The sequence below is a fragment of the Lipophrys pholis genome (genome assembly GCF_963383615.2).
Source record: "Lipophrys pholis genome assembly, chromosome: 7".
NCBI lineage: Eukaryota > Metazoa > Chordata > Actinopteri > Blenniiformes > Blenniidae > Lipophrys > Lipophrys pholis.
This window is the reverse complement of record NC_137638.1, coordinates 33057697-33078952: the sequence shown is the minus strand read 5'-3', so window position 1 is coordinate 33078952 and position 21256 is coordinate 33057697.

The window sequence follows — 21256 nt, the reverse complement described above, 5'->3', positions numbered from 1 at the left end:
ACCAGACCAGCGGTTGAAGAACCAGAGTAGTAGTTGAAGAACCAGACCAGCGGTTGAAGAACCAGAGCAGTGGTTGAAGAACCAGACGAGTGGTTGATTTGAAGAGCCAGACCAGCGGTTGAAGAACCAGAGTAGTAGTTGAAGAACCAGATCAGCGGTTGAAGAACCAGATTAGCAGTTGAAGAACCAGACCAGCGGTTGAAGAACCAGAGTAGTAGTTGAAGAACCAGATCAGCGGTTGAAGAACCAGATCAGCGGTTGAAGAACCAGATCAGCGGTTGAAGAACCAGACCAGCGGTTGAAGAACCAGACCAGCAGTGAAACAGAAGTTCCAGCTTGGATCCTTCAGCGTCAGAAGCTTCTAACTCTTCCTCCAAGCTTTTCTTTGCTTTCATAGATTTCTATTGTGTTGGATTGTTTTATTGTGAAGGGAAAGGGAAGTAGTTTGTGTGGGTTTTTAATGTCACAGCGTTGAAGTGCAGGTCTGATTTGTGATGTTTTCTATGTGATTGTGTCGCACGTTGCACCCAGCTCACCAACGGTTCTGAAGAGTCGTCTGAATACCTCATACCCAACTTGTATATAGTCATAGTAAAGTATGAATATCAAATATACCTCATCTGTTCCTTTTATTTTGAATGTGCATCCACTTGAAATCGATGTTGTTCTTCAACACTGGGTTCTTTGTCCTGGTTCATGTTTGTATGATTGTACCAAAGAAGGGAATATTAGATTGACACACATCTACCTCATGTTGTGATGGACGGCGCCAATGAGCACGTCCTCCGTCACGCTCCCCATCCTCCTCCGTCACCCTCTCCATCTACCTCATGTTGTGATGGACGGCGCCAACGAGCACGTCCTCCGTCACGCTCCCCATCCTCCTCCGTCACCCTCTCCATCTACCTCATGTTGTGATGGACGGCGCCAACGAGCACGTCCTCCGTCACGCTCCCCATCCTCCTCCGTCACCCTCTCCATCTACCTCATGTTGTGATGGACGGCGCCAACGAGCACGTCCTCCGTCACGCTCCCCATCCTCCTCCGTCACCCTCTCCATCTACCTCATGTTGTGATGGACGGCGCCAACGAGCACGTCCTCCGTCACGCTCCCCATCCTCCTCCGTCACCCTCTCCATCTACCTCATGTTGTGATGGACGGCGCCAACGAGCACGTCCTCCGTCACGCTCCCCATCCTCCTCCGTCACCCTCTCCATCTGCCTCATGTTGTGATGGACGGCGCCAACGAGCACGTCCTCCGTCACGCTCCCCATCCTCCTCCGTCACCCTCTCCATCTACCTCATGTTGTGATGGACGGCGCCAACGAGCACGTCCTCCGTCACGCTCCCCATCCTCCTCCGTCACCCTCTCCATCTACCTCATGTTGTTATGGACGGCGCCAACGAGCACGTCCTCCGTCACGCTCCCCATCCTCCTCCGTCACCCTCTCCATCTACCTCATGTTGTGATGGACGGCGCCAACGAGCACGTCCTCCGTCACGCTCCCCATCCTCCTCATGTTCCTGTACTTTGTGCTCTCAAAATGCTTCTCAGTCAAAAAACAAGAAAAAAGAGCCTACATCAACGAAAAAAGGAGAGCAGAAGATGGGGGCGGGGGCGGGGGGGGGGGGGGGGGGGGGGGGGGGGGTAGCGGAATGAATCTAGTCTGCAGGGAAACACGACGAGAAGAAAAAACTGGAGGAACAGAAATGCTTCATCCACCATCTACCTTCTCCTCCACTTTCTTTATTCTCATATTCACCCTCTACTGGATCCATGTGGTATTGCAACGCAGCCGTGTTCTGTTGAGCACCAAAGTGAGGTTGAGGTTCTGGTGCAACAGGAGCTCTCGTTACTTTTGGCTCATTCAGACTCTCAGCTCAAACACAAGCTTTAGGGCTGTGAGAGGAACCCGGAGGGGAGAACATTGGAGAACATTGGAGAACGTGTTGGAAATGATGTGAAAGGTTCAAACATTCAAACTGACTGGAATCAAGGCCAAATGTCTGGAAACTTCCAGGTTAAGGAATCTTACATTTAGGAGCAATCCATTTATTTTTTACCAGGCCAAATGCTCTGCTGATCATCTTTTTATTCCGTCCTCTTTTCCCACTTCCTTTCCAGCAGTTTGGACTGGTGGGTGAAGGTGGGCTCTCGGCCCGGGTTCCCCTGCAGACTCCTCACTCTGGTCCAGTAAAGGACCCGCTCCCACTTCCTGCTGATGAAACTCATGATATTTGTGTGTGACGTGTGTGTCGGTGGTGATGTTGAAATTGTACAAAGATAATGGTGCAGCAGGGGACAACCCTCGGCCGATCCCTGGGACCAGCTGTTGAATGCTTTTGTTTTGTTGTGCTTATTTGAAATGTGTTGTTAGCAATCAGAGCGTTCTTGTGCAGATAGTTGCAGCAACAGTGAAAGGAAGAGAAGTGATGATCGCTGAGCTCAAAGCCTCCAACCAAACCTCCAACCACCTCCAACCACCTTTAGAAGTCCCCCTCTGATTCATCCAGAGCAGCAGGACCATAAATCAAAATGGGACTTTTCATTGAACATAGAAATGTTTTGCCTGATATAAAAACAGACGGTTAGTTTTAAACTCAACATTATGAGCAGCAGCCAGAAGAGTCAGCAGCTTGTCCTCCCTCTGGGGACGTCCCTCTGGGGACCCCCCTCACCAGGGTCTGGGTTTTGGTTGGTTTACCTCACTAAAGAGCTCCAAGCACCTGGCTGCTGGTTGGACGTCTTTCTGGAGATCTCTGCTCATCCTGTGGTTCTAGAGTCAGAGACAGACGATGAGTGTCGGAGGACTGGTGTGGCTCCAAGCTCAACACTCCTCCTGAGCTCCAGTCCTCGCTGCTCTGTGGAGCAGAGGCAGAAGCTCTCCTCTGGTGGCCGATGGACCCCAGCCTTCTTCTTCACCGAAGCTGGGGTTTCTGGGTTCCCAGTCAGCCACAGCCGAGTTGTAATGGTCCTGAAACGGAGAGTGATGGTGTGTTCATGAGGAACATCGGAGTTCTGACTGGGAAAGTGGAGGTGTCACAGGAAGACCAGATGTTTGGGAAGTACATGAGATTATTTTCCTCTCACATCTTCACATGAAGAACAACGCAGACACACTTCAGTCGTGACAGACGCCATGTTGTTCACTCGTCTTTGAACGCCACAGAACACCAGCAGACATGTGACAGACATTCAGCCAGTCAGACGAAGCGTCATCACCACACCAGGCTGGTGGGTCCTGGCAACGTCCTGTATGTTGAGGATTCTCAGGTCCTCCTGTCCAAACAGGCCCGTACTGTCCTCCTCCAGCCTCGTCACAGTGACACCTGCTGGTTCCACATGGTATGGACCACTGCATCTTCATATATCATTCGCTTCTGAATATAAGTGCAAGAAAAGTGTGATTTATATGGAAAATACATTCAATCTATCCCATAATAACCTCAAAAGGATCCACATAAAAGAAAACCAGCAGTGGAGCACCAATCAGCTCAGTCCGAGGCCTTATCTGAACATATGGAGTTAGCCTTTCTTGCTGGTTCCGGGGAGGGAGAGGGGACAGGAAGTTGTTTTATTTTGCTTTAACACAACTTGATTATCCTCGCCGTCGTAGTGAAAACCTCCGGTAGAGTCTACATCCGGAGATGAGATGTATGGCAATAATATCGCTCTGGTAATGTCAGCAGTTATAGTCCTCGTTTCAGGCCCAAATGGAAAAGAAGAAGAGAAGAGGTTAGTTTGACTCTTTCCCAGCTTCATGAACGCACCAGAACTACCAACCCTTTGAACCATGAACTCACATTATTTGTTCATAAAAGAATAAAAGAATAAAAAGTACACAAGCTGGTCATTCACCAGGAAATCAGACTTACTGCAGCGACTATTATGTTAAGATGAGACGACGGTGCTGCTCCACCCACTCTGACCGGTTCAGGTTGGTCCCGCCTCTTCTGCTGAATCAGCCAATCACCAAACACTTCCTGACGCCAGGTCCCTTCAGGTGTTTCCTAGTTTGATCCGGTCAGCCTGAGCAGCAGAGCAGCGGGGAGAGCGACGCTCCGCATGCACAGAGACCATCGTGGAACTGACTTCTATAATCAAATAACTTGTTGTTTACTTGGTATTGTAGCTTTGCTATGCTATGCTATGCTATGCTATGCTATGCTATGCTATGCTATGCTATGCTATGCTATGCTATGCTATGCTTGCAGTTTAGACACTAATGGCTTTATTAGCCGTGTATGAGGCTTTACGTGTTCTTTGTTTCGTGTTTCTCTTTGGTTGGATGGACCCAGTGCATTGTGGGAAAACTGGATTGAGGTGCTCAGGGGTTCAACGTGTACTGAAGAAGAGCTGATGACATTTCCTGGATTTGCCATTTGACTTGTCTTGTATTGAAAAATAAAATCAAGCTTTGAACTCCAGCCAGATGTTGTGCTTCTGTCTACACAACTCCTTTACACTCTGCAGGTAATTAAATCTTGTTTAGAACATTTCAATTTGTTTTAAACTTCACTTATATTGTACTTTTTACAAAACACAAGATAAACAATGTGAGATATCTTTTAAAAGAACCATCATCAGAAATTTAATCTCACATTATGTTGGAAAAATCCATTTTTTTCACTGAATTTGATGTCATGTTGAAGCTGGCCGGCCTCAACTGAGAGACGGACTGATCGCCCGGCTTCGCTTTACACATAGTTCCAGCGTTTCCCGTTGCATTTTAATATAACTGAAAGCAGATATTACATTTTCAAAGTAATTTTAATACTACTTCGATATTGTAGTGACATTTCTTTAAGAAAAACATGAACCAAGTGGAAACAGTTAGAATAGAATGTAAGAATTCCCTTTAGCAGCGTCTGTGGCAGTAATCCCCTCCTTCCCACTGAAAATACTGCAGCACAACTTACTCACACACAAAAAGTACTTTGAAACTTCAACGGTTCAAATATTTTCTTCCACTGCTGGGACGTGATCACGTCATTGGTTTCACGTTATTTGAAAAAGAGTCGCTTCTATTATCAATGGCTGAATTTAATTATCACACCGATCCAAACCCTGGTTTCCTCTTATCCAGGTAACTTCAGGATTAACTCTGGTTTCCTCTTATCCAGGTAACTTCAGGATTAACTTTGGTTTCCTCTTATCCAGGTAACTTCAGGATTAACTCTGGTTTCCTCTTATCCAGGTAACTTCAGGATAAACCCTGGTTTCCTCTTATCCAGTTAACTTCAGGATTAACTCTGGTTTCCTCTTATCCAGGTAATTTCAGGATTAACTCTGGTTTCTTCTTATCTAGGTAACTTCAGGAATAACTCTGGTTTCCTCTTATCCAGGTAACTTCAGGATTAACCCTGGTTTCCTCTTATCCAGTTAACTTCAGGATTAACTCTGGTTTCCTCTTATCCAGGTAACTTCAGGATTAACTCTGGTTTCCTCTTATCCAGGTAATTTCAGGAATAACTCTGGTTTCCTCTTATCCAGGTAACTTCAGGATTAACCCTGGTTTCCTCTTATCCAGTTAACTTCAGGATTAACCCTGGTTTCCTCTTATCCACGTAATTTCATGATTAACTCTGGTTTCCTCTTATCCAGGTAACTTCAGGATTAACTCTGGTTTCCTCTTATCCAGGTAACTTCAGGATTAACCCTGGTTTCCTCTTATCCAGTTAACTTCAGGATTAACCCTGGTTTCCTCTTATCCACGTAATTTCATGATTAACTCTGGTTTCCTCTTATCCAGGTAATTTCAGGATTAACTCTGGTTTCCTCTTATCCAGGTAACTTCAGGATTAACTCTGGTTTCCTCTTATCCAGGTAACTTCAGGATTAACTCTGGTTTCCTCTTATCTAGGTAACTTCAGGATTAACTCTGGTTTCCTCTTATCCAGGTAACTTCAGGATTAACCCTGGTTTCCTTTTATCCACGTAACTTCATGATTAACCCTGGTTTCCTCTTATCTAGTTAACTTCAGGATTAACTCTGGTTTTCTCTTATCCAGATAACTTTAGGATTAACTCTGGTTTTCTCTTATCCAGATACCTTTAGGATTAACTCTGGTTTTCTCTTATCCAGAGTTAATCCTAAAGTTATCTAGATAAGTTTAGGATTAACTCTGGTTTTCTCTTATCCAGATAACTTTAGGATTAACTCTGGTTTCCACTTATCCACGTAATTTCATGATTAACTCTGGTTTTCTCTTATCCGGGTAACTTCAGGATTACCTCTGGTTTTCTCTTATCAAGGTTACTTCAGGATTTACACTGGTTTTCTCTTATCTATGTAACTTCAGGATTAACTCTGGTTTCCTCTTATCCACGTAATTTCATGATTAACTCTGGTTTTCTCTTATCCGGGTAACTTCAGGATTACCTCTGGTTTTCTCTTATCAAGGTTACTTCAGGATTTACACTGGTTTTCTCTTATCTATGTAACTTCAGGATTAACTCTGGTTTCCTCTTATCTAGGTAACTTTAGGATTAACTCTGGTTTTCTCTTATCCAGATAACTTCAGGATCAACGTGGGCCTTGAGTTAATCACCTGAACAACCACAATAAAAAGCTTCATCAATGGAGCCCCGATACCACCGCTATGGCACCAGACCCAAAACCAAGTTCTTTCACAATTAAAGTCCCAGACTAAACCCAGTTCTTTCACAGTAGAAGTCCAAGACTAATCCCAGTTCTTTCACAGTAAAGTCTCAGACTAAACCTAGTTCTTTCACAGTAAAGTCCCAGTGCTGCAGCAGGAGAGGAGAGAGACGACTGGCAGGAAGTTGCTGCCAGAGTCAACACAGAAGTTTGAATTGACTGAACATTGAACTTAAGATGGCAGCAGACAGGTAGAAATAATAAACAGGTCAAATCTGAATTTCATTGAGGAGAAATGCAACAGGAGGAAGGAAACGGCTGAAAATGAAATATAAAAATGTCTTTCAGAATGAAAAGGCTTTTATGTATATATTCTCTGATTGTATCTCATTCTTATTTTAATGTTTAAATTGACGTAGGCTTTTAAATACAAAATAATAATTCAGTAGCTCCTTCAAGTAGAAATTTAAACCAACAACAAAATGTTGCTTGAACTCTGTTAATATCTTACTGAGTAAATTAACAGTGTTTAGACTTTTTTATTAAAGTGGAGTCTTTTAAAATGTGACCATGTGTACATCAACACATGATACCGTACACACACACACACACACACACACACACCCACACACACACACACACACACACCACACACACACACACACACACACACACACACACACACACACACACACACACACACACACACACACACACACACACACACACACACACACACGGAAAACACTGACCTTCCCTCAGGGGTTAACATGCTCTGGGATTTTCACAAAACCTGTGTTCTGGAATCGCCCCTGGACTCTGGACTTTCCAGATGTAAACATAAACTCACAAACAGGTACAAGGATAAGCAAGAAAACAATATCAGATACAAAAGTACAAGATGTTGTAACACTACTATAAAAACAGGTGAGGCATCAATCTACAGTGAAGGTGTTGGATGGAGCCGTGAGGAACATGTCAGCAGGGTTTTAGGAGGAATTAACTGGTGTGTGTGTGTGTGTGTGTGTGTGTGTGTGTGTGTGTGTGTGTGTGTGTGTGTGTGTGTGTGTGTGTGTGTGTGTGTGTGTGTGTGTGTGTGTGTGTGTGTGTGTGTGTGTGTGTGAGATTTGCCCACTGAGGCCATGTTTACACGTACCCAGTTTTAAAAAAATAAATCTTCATTTCCACTGACCCACATATACAGCCGGTGCAGAGCTGCTATGAGCAGCCAGACCTGTGGGGGGCAGTGTAGCAAGAAGAATGAAGCCACGATAGCCAATCAGAATCCTGCAAAAAAACAGGACGTCACGAATTGTAAATCTCCACCTACCCGCCTCTAGATGCAAACAGAGACACAGTTTATCCAGATGTCCAGTGTGGCCGGAGTTTTCAGGAGTCATCCTCTGTGGCGAGTCGTAGCTGGTTTTGGTGTAAATGAGTCCGAACACAGAGAAATAACCTTTTTCTTCAGATACCAGGAACGTGTTTACAGCCGGCCGCTGCCGGTGTCACGCTGGTGGTTGTGACGGCTGCCACTTCCGCACGGAGGCAGAGGTCGTGGACGCGATGCCAGGACAGACACCAGGGCTTGGACCAGCTCCGGCGTCCCGGCGCACCGGCAGGTTCCAGCAACGTGACGTGACCAGTGGACCCGATTGCATTGGTTCCGGCCGTAGCGTCGGCTCCAGAGTCCTGGTCTCCATTCTGCCTCTCGTCTGCTCTTTAGGGACGAACATGAAAGATGAGCAGGAAAAAACTAAACAAAAAAACCAACCAGTGCAAAGCTGACTCTGTAAACCACAGAGGATTCATACCGACACATATTAAGTAGTGAATCACTGACCAATCAGCAGACGGCTCCTCAAAACCGGACCGCTCCATGGTCCTGGGTACCCCGACGGAGGGGCAGTGGAGAACCCCCCACCTTTGGAGTGGGATTTTCCGAAAAATACAAAATTCTTGTGGTGGAAACCTGAACAGTACCGGACCATACCAGTCCATTCCCGCACTTCTTGTGCGGTGGAAACACGGCTTAAGTGTGCCTGGAGCTGATCTGTTGTTAGGAGAACCAGAGCCCCCCCCCCCCCCCCCCCGTTGTCAGCATTGTTGCCAATAACACCAGAGAAAGTCGCTAGGTTTGTTGCTAGTCCCTTTTCACAAAAAAAGTCGCCAACAGGACCTGAAAAGTCGCCAGAATTAGAGAGAAAGTCGCCAAGTTAGCAACAGTGACCAGGAGCCTCGTCTCTAAAGGTGGCTTACACACTAAAGGTCCTGAAAGATGCCTACGCCACTTCCCACACAAAGTTTGTCATCTATAAAAATGAACTGAGCAGGAGAAAGTTGGTACCGGTACGACAACTTAGAACCTTGAGCAACACATTTTGGAGACGGAGAACCTGGTGGTGCTGATGGTGAGGTGGAGAACTGAACCAGGTTCATCTCAAACATTTAATTTCTTCAAATATCAAACTTATTGATCCACGAGATCATAAACAGCCAAGCTGCAGAGTTCTAGATGTTTCTTTAGTGGAACGTTACTGCTGAATCAGTAGAACCATGTTCTTATGTCAAACTTTAATCTTCTAATGATCCAGAGCGGTGGATAGAAGTGAGTGATTATCAATTCTGACCAAGTGTGTCCCAGTCTAATTCCAGAGAAAACACAGAAGGTGACAGTCGTGAGTGAAGCTGCAGTTTGGATGATTTAGCAAAGGTTCCATGTAAAATAAAGAACATATAGATTTTATATTACTTCTTTTATTATCAGAGGGTTTAGTATATTTTAACATTATTCTGTAAATCTTGATAAAAGCTGCTCGTGATACAGCCATGTGCTCTGGACGCTCTGCAGCTGCAGACGACCTCCTCGTCACCCTCCTCCTCCACTCTCCTCCACCCTCCTCCTCCACCTCTAGTGACGAAGGATAAAACACAGTCCCTGTTCAAGTATTTAATTTATACATTTAATAAACAGATCAAACTTTATCGTCCCGCCATGTCTCCACCAAAATGTCTCCTTCCTCTACAACACTCTGACACATGGTGGAGTCACTACCATGATCTCACTCTCCTCCATGATGTCACTGTCCCCCATGATGTCACTCTCCTCCATGATGTCACTGTCCTCCTTGATGTCACTCTCCCCCATGATGTCACTCTCCTCCATGATGTCACTGTCCCCCATGATGTCACTCTCCTCCATGATGTCACTGTCCTCCTTGATGTCACTCTCCTCCATGATCTCACTCTCCTCCATGATCTCACTCTCCCCCATGATGTCACTCTCCTCCATGATGTCACTGTCCTCCTTGATGTCACTGTCCCCCATGATGTCACTCTCCTCCATGATGTCCCTGTCCTCCTTGATGTCAATCTCCTCCATGATGTCACTCTCCTCCATGATGTCACTGTCCCCCATGATGTCACTGTCCCCCATGATGTCACTCTCCTCCATGATGTCACTCTCCTCCATGATGTCACTCTCCTCTCTCCATGATGTCATGCTCCTCCATGATGTCACTCTCCTCCATGATGTCATTTTCCCCCATGATGTCACTGTCCCCCATGATGTCACTCTCCTCCATGATGTCACTGTCCCCCATGATGTCACTCTCCTCCATGATGTCACTCTCCCCCATGATGTCACTCTCCTCTCTCCATGATGTCACTCCTCCATGATGTCACTCTCCTCCATGATGTCACTCTCCTCTCTCCATGATTTCACTCTCCTCCACGATGTCACTCTCCTCTCTCCATGATGTCACTCTCCTCCATGATGTCACTCTCCTCTCTCCATGATGTCACTCTCCTCTCTCCATGATGTCACTCTCCTCCATGATGTCACTCTCCTCTCTCCATGATGTCATGCTCCTCCATGATGTCACACTCCTCCATGATGTCACTCTCTCCATGATGTCACTCTCCCCATGATGTCACTCTCCCCCATGATGTCACTCTCCTCTCTCCATGATGTCACTCCTCCATGATGTCACTCTCCTCCACGATGTCACTCTCCTCTCTCCATGATGTCACTGTCCCCATGATCTCACTCTCCTCCATGATGTCACTCTCCTCCCTGATGTCATGCTCCTCCATGATGTCACTCTCCTCCATGATGTCACTCTCCTCTCTCCATGATGTCACTCTCCTCCATGATGTCACTCTCCTCTCTCCATGATGTCATGCTCCTCCATGATGTCACACTCCTCCATGATGTCACTCTCCTCCATGATGTCACTGCCCCATGATGTCACTCTTCTCTCTCCATGATGTCACTCTCCCCATGATGTCACTCTCCTCCGTGATGTCACTCCTGCATGATGTCACTTCACTCCTTGATGTCACTCTCCTCCATGATGTCACTCTCCTCTGACCTCCACCTTCAGATCAGACTCTTCTCCTCCACCTCTACAGTCTCTGATCTCTCTCAGACTCTCACACTATTCCCAGCAGTGACGACGAACTGCTGATCACTTCTTTCTTCTTTTATTACTGATTCCACTACTGTGACTCCAGATAATATCATCTCCTGACCTCCATCATCTCCTGGCCTCCACCATCTCCTGACCTCCATCATCTCCTGACCTCCACCATCTCCTGATCTCCACCATCTCCTGACCTCCACCCTCTCCTGACCTCCACCATCTCCTGGCCTCCACCATCTCCTGACCTCCACCATCTCCTGATCTCCATCATCTCCTGACCTCCACCATCTCCTGACCTCCACCATCTCCTGACCTCCATCATCTCCTGACCTCCATCATCTCCTGACCTCCATCCTCTCCTGACCTCCATCATCTCCTGATCTCCACCATCTCCTGACCTCCACCATCTCCTGACCTCCACCATCTCCTGATCTCAACCATCTCCTGACCTCCACCATCTCCTGATCTCCACCCTCTCCTGACCTCCACCATCTCCTGACCTCCATCATCTCCTGACCTCCACCATCTCCTGACCTCCACCCTCTCCTGACCTCCACCATCTCCTGGCCTCCACCATCTCCTGACCTCCACCCTCTCCTGACCTCCACCATCTCCTGACCTCCACCATCTCCTGGCCTCCACCATCTCCTGACCTCCACCATCTCCTGATCTCCACCCTCTCCTGACCTCCACCCTCTCCTGACCTCCACCATCTCCTGGCCTCCACCATCTCCTGACCTCCACCATCTCCTGACCTCCATCATCTCCTGACCTCCACCATCTCCTGACCTCCACCCTCTCCTGACCTCCACCATCTCCTGACCTCCACCATCTCCTGACCTCCACCTCCTCATGACTGTTTCTCTCTCAGTAAAATTGCTTTGCTTCGTCTTTTCTTCCAGGATTTAACATCAAATGCTGGAGATCATCAGGCTGATTGAGATGTAAAATATGGAGGAGGCCCTTTGCATTGACCTTTTATGGTGGAAAGTGGGCGTGTTGGGGGCGGGGCCTGAACTGTCACCCTTCCAGGTGGACTGGATCTAGAAAAGGAAAGTGCATGCAGATGTGCGTACGCACCGTTTTATAGATCCAAATCTATTTGGACACCATTTTCAGCTTTTGGGCGCACAAACATTTTAAGTAGGAATCCTAAAGTGCCGATGACATCAAAACATTTTTTAAACAAAGCAATACAAAATAAGTTTTTTCCTTGTAGAACGTTTTTGTCATACTGCCATCATCCGCAAGTAAAAAACTATGAAAAACGAGTTGAAGTAAGTCGTGATTCTCGACTTCCTCCCATCGAGCTTTCTCCACCTCCTCCATCTTGCTGTGTCACAGGAGTACCAGGCTCCAGCAGTACCAGACTCCAGCAGTACCAGGCTCCAGCAGTACCAGGCTCCAGCAGTACCAGACTCCAGCAGTACCAGAATCCAGCAGTACCAGGCCCCAGCAGTACCAGGCTCCAGCAGTACCAGACTCCAGTAGTTCCAGGCTCCAGCAGTACCAGACTCCAGCAGTACCAGGCTCCAGCAGTACCAGGGCCCCAGCAGTACCAGGGCCCCAGCAGTACCAGGCTCCAGCAGTACCAGACTCCAGCAGTACCAGGCTCAACACAGTGGACGCACAGAAAAGTGAAGAAACAGAACAATTTTCTGACATTTCATTGTCCATCAGTAGATGAAGACTTTATTTTAAAGAAGAAGAGGAAGAGAGAGTGATGGAGGTTTTGACAAAGATTCTGACAATCTGAAGACGAGACGCCAACGATCGTCAAGGAGACTGATTGAGTCCATATCAGTTACCGTGGAGACGACAGAATAAAGACTGTAGATCTGATGTGATAATACCTGTTCCTCTCACCACGTCCTGAATCCACAGAGTCCACAGCCTGTCCTCACAGCCTGTCCTCGCAGCCTGTCCTCACAGCCTGTCCTCACAGCCTGTCCTCGCAGCCTGTCCTCGCAGCCTGTCCTCACAGCCTGTCCTCACAGCCTGTCCTCACAGCCTGTCCTCACAGCCACAAGGTCCAGTTAGAAAAAAAAGGTCTCGGTGCAAATCCCGGCAGGAGCCTTTCTGTGTGGAGTTCTCATGTTCTCTCTCTCTCTCTGTGTGCTGGTTCTCTTCCGGTACTCCGGGTTTCTCTGAGAGTCAAAACAACCTGCACCATGGCTCCCTGAGCTACACCCCTGGCCTCCATCACCTCCTCCTGAGCTACACCCCTAGCCTCCATCACCTCCTCCTGAGCTACACCCCTAGCCTCCATCACTTCCTCCTGAGCTACACCCCTAGCCTCCATCACCTCCTCCTGAGCTACACCCCTAGCCTCCATCACTTCCTCCTGAGCTACACCCCTAGCCTCCATCACCTCCTCCTGAGCTACACCCCCAGCCTCCATCACCTCCTCCTGATCTACACCCCCGGCCTCCATCACCTCCTCCTGAGCTACACCCCCAGCCTCCATCACCTCCTCCTGATCTACACCCCCGGCCTCCATCACCTCCTCCTTCACTACACCCCTAGCCTCCATCACCTCCTCCTGAGCTACACCCCGGCCTCCATCACCTCCTCCTTAACTACACCCCTAGCCTCCATCACCTCCTCCTTAACTACACCCCTAGCCTCTATCACCTCTTCCTGAGCTACACCCCCGGCCTCTATCACCTCCTCCTGAGCTACACCCCGGCCTCCATCACCTCCCCAGAGCACCACCCTGTGTGGCTGCAGAAGACGGTCCATTTGGTGAAGAAATGTCCTGTCTGAGGACTAATGAGGGACTTTTAATAAATGAACTCTGCCGTCAATCTGTGTGAACGTCTGCTCCAACCAGCCGACAGTGTAGATATATGTTAGTAATTCGTTGTACTGTATAGACATACACAAGCTAGGAGAGGTCTACTACTGTATGTCTATATATTAGATCATTCTGTGTTGAAAATCCCTTCACAAAAAGCACCAACACAATATGAACACAGCATTCCCTGCAGACCGAGAACTCGTTCCTCCTGCTACGTCACTCCTCATTCCTCTCCAGGCTCCGCCTCCCAGAGAGGGTTACCTTGTCAACATTTGAAAAAGTGTCAATTCCAGGGGGCAATGAAGGCAAATACACATTTGACTGTTCTTTTTTAAGGGAAAAATTATTAAATTAACATGCGATATGTTGTCATAGACACTTTGAGTAATGTTTTCTAAATGAGGCCCCAGGTGATTAGTTTGTACTGAACCCAGCGTTCTGACTGGCAGGCCAGACATCGAAGTCCATTGAGCCTCCTGGTGATCTGCTCACCGTCTGCCAAACTTAATCGAGACTTAAAAGATCCGGGTTAATGAGGAACTCAGACTCAGTATGAAGAATCGACTCGTTGACTCGGGGGATTTAGGAAGCAGTCGTCTCAACGTTTCACTTGTTTTCATTGTCAAACAATCTTCAGGCAATGTGTGTTCACCACACCTTAGCTGTGGCTTTTTCACGTTCAAGAGTGAATTTTCCAGAATGAACATGGTGCTCTGTTCACTTGGTGTGAGCAGAAGCATCCGACATAATGTGCTTCTTCATGTGTGTTTTGAGCTGAGATCTCAGCTGTCTGCTGCTTCTCTGCTGGCTGTGTGAAACACTGAAATGATAAATAACAAAGACACCTGCTTTTCTCCAAAAGTGACAAGCGAAGAACTGGAAAGTGCGATTCAGCAAACACGCACACTTGGCTTGAGTTGAGCATTAAGCAGGTAAAATGCTGTAAAGATTGGTTAATTAAGGCCCAGAATCCTGATGTAATTAGGAGCAGCGAAGATTAGTGGCCGTCGATGGCGCAGCAGGATTTGCAGTAATAGACTTATTATCGGGGGCTTGCTGAATGTTACTTTATACTTCTGAATAAACAAAAACAAATTAGGAGGAGTCGTCCGATAATGGGTTATCTTGTCAGAGGCTGACAGAAATCCATGGCCCTATAACACAGTGTTAATTTTATGCACCACTGACAAGCACAATGGTAATCAATAACACTACTATAAAAACAGGTGAGGCATCAATCTACAGTGAAGGTGTTGGATGGAGCCGTGAGGAACATGTCAGCAGGGTTTTAGGAGGAATTAACTGGTGTGTGTGTGTGTGTGTGTGTGTGTGTGTGTGTGTGTGTGTGTGTGTGTGTGTGTGTGTGTGTGTGTGTGTGTGTGTGTGTGTGTGTGTGTGTGTGTGTGTGTGTGTGTGTGTGTGTGTGTGTGTGAGACCTGACGCAGCACTCAGGACTGTTGACCTCTCAGGGAAACGTTCCTCCTCTACCAGAGCAACTTTCAGCTTTTAAAGAAATCAGGGAAGCTAACAGGGAAGCTAACAGGGAAGCTAACAGGGAAGCTAACAGGGAGGCTAACAGGGAAGCTAACTCTGAAGCTAACAGGGAAGCTAACTCTGAAGCTAACTCTGAAGCTAACAGGGAAGCTAACAGGGTTGTGCCCTGGACCTCCTGTTGGCACCGGTCCACCAGCAGCCAATCAGCTACTGCTGGTCTGGAACCACAGTCCAGTCCAAGAGGTCTCAGAACCTTCTGCTGGTCTGGAACCACAGTCCAGTCCAAGAGGTGTCAGAACCTTCTGCTGGTCTGGAACCACGGTCCAGTCCAAGAGGTCTCAGAACCTTCCTGCTGCAGATGGGCCTCATTGCCCATCTGCAGACCCACATGTCCAGTTAGATGAAAGTGAAAATAGAGATGGAGATGGAGGTGAAGATGAAGATGAAGATGAAGATGAAGATGAAGATGAAGATGAAGATAAGATGGAGATGGAGATGGAGATGGAGATGGAGATAGAGATGGAGATGGAGATGGAGATGAAGATGAAGATGAAGATGAAGATGAAGATGAAGATGAAGATGAACATGAAGATGAAGATGAAGATGAAGAAGATCCTCTACCAGCAGGAAGGATGACGGCTGTCGTGTGTTGGAGGGAACTCTTAAGTTGTTGGTGACGGACAGGAACGTCGGATGAGGCACTGAGGAGATGAATAGAATAGAATAGAATAGAATAGAATAGAATAGAATAGAATAGAATAGAATAGAATAGAATAGAATGGACACTTTATTCTTTTTCTCACCAGTACACATGACTGTGCATCATAAAATCAATAAATATACAACTAAAAACTCTTAAGATGTAAAACTAGAGTTACAAAAACAGATACTCCTCACTCACACATATAAGAGTATGTTCCATTGCACTGGCCCCTTGTACAATATATTGCACATTAGTTGTAGCATTTGTTTATTATTTATTATTTATTCTATCATGTATTTATGTATTATTTATTATCTATTGTTTGTTTATTATACCTAAATACTACCTAAAGGCTACCTAAAGTCTACCGAAAGTAAACCGAAAGGTTATTCACTCACCATCATTATTAACTCTGTCACTTCTCTTCTAATTCAGTTTGATTATTAACTCTGTCACTTCTCTTCTAATTCACTGTTTGATTATTAACTCTGTCACTTCTCTTCTAATTCACTGTTTGATTATTAACTCTGTCACTTCTCTTCTAATTCAGTTTGATTATTAACTCTGTCACTTCTCTTCTTATTCACTGTTTGATTATTAACTCTGTCACTTCTCTTCTAATTCAGTTTGATTATTAACTCTGTCACTTCTCTTCTTATTCACTGTTTGATTATTAACTCTGTCACTTCTCTTCTAATTCAGTTTGATTATTAACTCTGTCACTTCTCTTCTTATTCACTGTTTGATTATTAACTCTGTCTCTTCTCTTCTAATTGGCAGTTCCTTTAGGTGACACATGCAGCACATAAAGTCCAGAGGTTGAGAGAGCCATCAGCGTTACCACCTCTGTCTGCTCCCTCAGACATCGACTGTGACGGTGACCTTTGACCCCGGCAGGAGAATAAAATCAGCTCGTCAGTCAGCGGGAGGATTTGCGCCGTTGGTCTGAGCGACTGGAGGCAGCGCCGTCGATACCAATTAGCAAAGGAGTGAGGCTGCAGGGAGCTGGGTTAGCGTGTTAGCGTAGCTTAGCACGAGGACGGTGAACCCTGAACAGCAACAACATCCCATAATAATCAGGATCAGTTCAGCTGGAGACACAAACAACCACAGGTTCCATGTCAACCACACGTCTGCTGATCATTAACCTACTGAAGAACAAAGGGCAGGAGGAGCAGGGCTTAAAGAATTACCTCTGATGTCCTTTCATCCATCCATCATCCATCCGTCCGTCCGTCCATCCGTCCGTCCGACCATCCATTTATCCATTTATCCATCCGTCCGTCCGTCCGTCCGTCCATCCATCCATCCATCCATCCATCCATCATCCGTCCGTCCGTCCGTCCATCCATCCATCCATCCATCCATCCATCCATCCATCCATCCATCCATCCATCCATCCATTCATTCACTCTTCAACAGGAAAAGGTACAAAAATAACTTAAAAAACCAAACAATGGAATTTTGAAGGAAATAATGTATAAAACACAAAGATTCAACAGAATAAAAGCTGTTGGTTTCAATCCAAGTCTTTCTGGGCGAATAGAGGATATAAATGAACGATCTGGAGTACTATTTTCTACTTCTACAAGTACTGATGTCTAGTTCTACAGGTACTCATCCCTTGTTCTACAGGTACTCATGTCTCCTTCTACAAGAATTCATGTCTCGTTCTACAGGTACTACTGTCTAGTTCTATGGGTACTAATGCCTTGTTCTATAGGTACTAATGCCTTGTTCTACAGGTACTAATGCCTGGTTCTACAAGTACTAAGGCCTGGTTCTACAGGTACTAAGGCCTGGTTCTACAAGTACTAAGGCCTGGTTCTACAGGTACTAAGGCCTGGTTCTACAGGTACTAAGGCCTGGTTCTACAGGTACTTATGTCTCATTCCACAGGTGCTACTGTCTAGTTCTATAGGTAGTAATGTCTAGTTCTACAGGTACTCATGTTTCGTTGTGTTTTAATTCTACAGGTAGGGGGGCATTATTGTAGTAAAACTATTGGTCAATGTACATAGAGAGTGTCTATGCGTGTATTTCAATCCGTCTGTCTCAAGTCAGAGTGTCAGTGTGTAAAAGAATTTGTCAATGTGAGCTTGAATCTGCACAAGAAGTCTTGTAACTCGTCTGTCTTGAATTAGATATTTAAATGTGTTAAACAATCTGTACCTCTGTATTAGAATTTGTACATGTAATAAGATTTGTCAATGCGTACAAAGAGTTGTCAATGTGTACTAAGATATTTGTAATTGAAAAGTCTGTATTCAGTTTCAAATCCTGAACATAGAGAAAACTCAGCAGTTACGAGTCGAACAGTTTCACAATTGGTTGTTTGTTTATTCACGTGACTTTTGCTACAGTTCTGCTTTCTGAAGGATTGGAAGTTGTAAAGCCTGGGTTCTGTCTCAGTAATGTCTCAGTGTCGTATCAGTAATGTCTCAGTAATGTCTCAGTAATGTCTCAGTAATGTCTCAGTGTCGTATCAGTAATGTCTCAGTAATGTCTCAGTAATGTCTCAGTAATGTCTCAGTGTCTTATCAGTAATGTCTCAGTAATGTCTCAGTATCGTATCAGTAATATCTCAGTAATGTCTCAGTGTCGTATCAGTAATGTCTCAGTAATGTCTCAGTGTCGTATCAGTGTCATATAAGTATCGTATTAGTAATGTCTCAGTAATGTCTCAGTGTCGTATCAGTATCATATAAGTATCGTATCAGTAATGTCTCAGTAATGTCTCAGTAATGTCTCAGTGTCGTATCAGTAATATTTCAGTAATGTCTCAATGTCGTATCAGTATCATATAAGTATCGTATCAGTAATGTCTCAGTAATGTCTCAGTGTCGTATCAGTGTCATATAAGTATCGTATCAATAATGTCTCAGTAATGTCTCAGTAATGTCTCAGTGTCGTATCAGTAATGTCTCAGTGTCGTATCACTAATGTCTCAGTAATGTCTCAGTGTCGTATCAGTAATGTCTCAGTAATGTCTCAGTGTCGTATCAGTGTCATATAAGTATCGTATTAGTAATGTCTCAGTAATGTCTCAGTGTCGTATCAGTATCATATAAGTATCGTATCAGTAATGTCTCAGTAATGTCTCAGTAATGTCTCAGTGTCGTATCAGTAATATCTCAGTAATGTCTCAGTGTCGTATCAGTATCATATAAGTATCGTATCAGTAATGTCTCAGTAATGTCTCAGTAATGTCTCAGTGTCGTATCAGTAATGTCTCAGTTTCGTATCAGTAATGTCTCAGTGTCGTTTCAGTAATGTCTCAGTAATGTCTCAGTGTCGTATCAGTAATGTCTCAGTAATGTCTCAGTGTCGTATCAATAATGTCTCAGTAATGTCTCAGTGTCATATCAGTAATGTCTCAGTAATGTCTCAGTAATGTATCAGTGTCATATCAGTAATATCTCAGCGTCGTATCAGTAATGTCTCAGTGTCGTATCAGTGTCATATAAGTATCGTATCAGTAATGTCTCAGTAATGTCTCAGTGTCGTATCAGTGTCATATAAGTATCATATCAGTAATGTCTCATTAATGTCTCAGTGTCGTATCAGTGTCATATAAGTATCATATCAGTAATGTCTCAGTAATGTCTCAGTGTCGTATCAGTGTCATATAAGTATTGTATCAGTACAATCTCAGGATCGTATCACTATCGTCTGAGGATCGTCTCAGAATTGTATCAGTATGGTCTCAGTATGGTCTCAGTAACATCTCAGTATGGTCTCAGTATGGTCTCAGTATGGTCTCATTATGGTCTCAGTAACATCTCAGTATGGTCTCAGTAACATCTCAGTATGGTCTCAGTACGGTTTCAGTATGGTCTCAGTGTGGTCTCAGTGTGGTCTCAGTACGGTCTCAGTATGGTCTCATTATGCTCTCAGTAACGTCTCAGTATGGTCTCAGTATGGTCTCAGTATGGTCTCAGTAACGTCTCAGTAACGTCTCAGTATGGTCTCAGTATGGTCTCAGTAACATCTCAGTATGGTCTCAGTAACGTCTCAGTAGGGTCTCAGTATGGTCTCATTATGGTCTCAGTATGGTCTCAGTAACATCTCAGTATGGTCTCAGTAACGTCTCAGTATGGTCTCAGTATGGTCTCATTATGGTCTCAGTAACGTCTCAGTATGGTCTCAGTAACGTCTCAGTATGGTCTCAGTAACGTCTCAGTATGGTCTCAGTAACGTCTCAGTATGGTCTCAGTAACGTCTCAGTATGGTCACAGTATGGTCTCAGTATGGTCTCAGTATGGTCTCAGTAACGTCTCAGTCACGTCTCAGTATGGTCTCAGTATGGTCTCAGTAACGTCTCAGTAACGTCTCAGTATGGTCTCAGTATGGTGTCAGTATGGTCTCAGTAACGTCTCAGTAACGTCTCAGTATGGTCTCAGTATGGTCTCAGTATGGTGTCAGTATGGTCTCAGTATGGTGTCAGTATGGTCTCAGTAACGTCTCAGTAACGTCTCAGTAACGTCTCAGTATGGTCTCAGTATGGTGTCAGTATGGTCTCAGTATGGTCTCAGTATGGTCTCAGTATGGTATCATTATGCTCTCAGTAACGTCTCAGTATGGTCTCAGTAACGTCTCAGTATGGTGTCAGTATGGTCTCAGTATGGTCTCAGTATGGTATCATTATGCTCTCAGTAACGTCTCAGTATGGTCTCAGTAACGTCTCAGTACGGTCTCAGTATGGTCTCATTATGCTCTCAGTAACGTCTCAGTATGGTCTCAGTACGGTCTCAGTATGGTCTCAATATGGTCTCAGTATGGTCTCAGTACGGTCTCAGTATGGTCTCAATATGGTCTCAGTATGGTCTCAGTACGGTCTCAGTATGGTCTCAGTATGGTCTCAGTACGGTCTCAGTATGGTCTCAGTATGGTCTCAGTATGGTATCATGGCGGCTGATACAGAAGGTGTGCTTTCAGTGGGTCCAGAGAACCTTGGTGTGTGTTTGGACTAGTGTGGGATCTTTTGAACTGGGCTCTACTTCAATATTTGCATCTTAGTTTAACTTTGGTCAACAGGACCCATCGTCCAACGGTTTGGTAAAGGTACTGGCCGTTTTGTTTTGTGTTAATTAGGTGTTTTCTTTGTTTCCATTTTGCCGCTGTCTTGTTGAGTAAATTTGTGTCAGTAGAAACTTTAGTTAACGGCCTTCTAGAGGAGAACCTGCCAGTTTGTTATATTAAATCACTCCCCACAGTACACCTGAATCCTAC